The sequence below is a fragment of the Anomaloglossus baeobatrachus genome, chromosome 1, assembly GCF_048569485.1.
Source record: "Anomaloglossus baeobatrachus isolate aAnoBae1 chromosome 1, aAnoBae1.hap1, whole genome shotgun sequence".
Taxonomy (NCBI): domain Eukaryota; kingdom Metazoa; phylum Chordata; class Amphibia; order Anura; family Aromobatidae; genus Anomaloglossus; species Anomaloglossus baeobatrachus.
The window spans coordinates 472,982,015-472,982,757 of NC_134353.1; positions in this window are offsets into that span (position 1 = coordinate 472,982,015).

Sequence of the window (743 nt, forward strand, 5' to 3'; positions counted from 1 at the left end):
TGTGTGTGTGGGACCCCATCACTAAGGGATGTTTGTGTGTGACCCCATCACTAAGGGATGTGTGTGTGGGACCCCATCACTAAGGGATATTTGTGTGGGACCCCATCACTAAGGGATGTTTGTGTGTGACCCCATCACTAAGGGATATTTGTGTGTGACCCCATCACTAAGGGAAGTGTGTGTGGGACCCCATCACTAAGGGATATTTGTGTGGGACCCCATCACTAAGGGATGTTTGTGTGGGACCCCTTCACTAAGGGATGTTTGTGTGGGACCCCATCACTAAGGGATGTTTGTGTGGGACTCCATCACTAAGGGATGTTTGTGTGTGACCCCATCACTAAGGGATGTTTGTGTGTGACCCCATCACTAAGGGATATTTGTGTGTGACCCCATCACTAAGGGATGTTTGTTTGACCCCATCACTCAGGAGATGTGTGTAACTGCATCCCTAAGGGGATGTGTGCGTGTGTGTGAGCCCATCACTAAGGGGATGTGTGTATGACCCTATTACAAAGGGCATGTGTATTTGTGAGCCCAGCACTAAAAATGTGTGTCCAGTTCTAAGGGGATGAGTGTGACCCCAACACTAAGGGATGCGTGTGTGTGACCCCCATCACTAAGGCGATGTGTGTGTGACCTCATCTCTGTGGGGATATGTATTTTACCCCAGTTCTAAGGGGATCTGTGTGTGACCCCATCACTAAGGGGATGTGTGTGAGCCCAGTTCTAAGGGGGTGTGT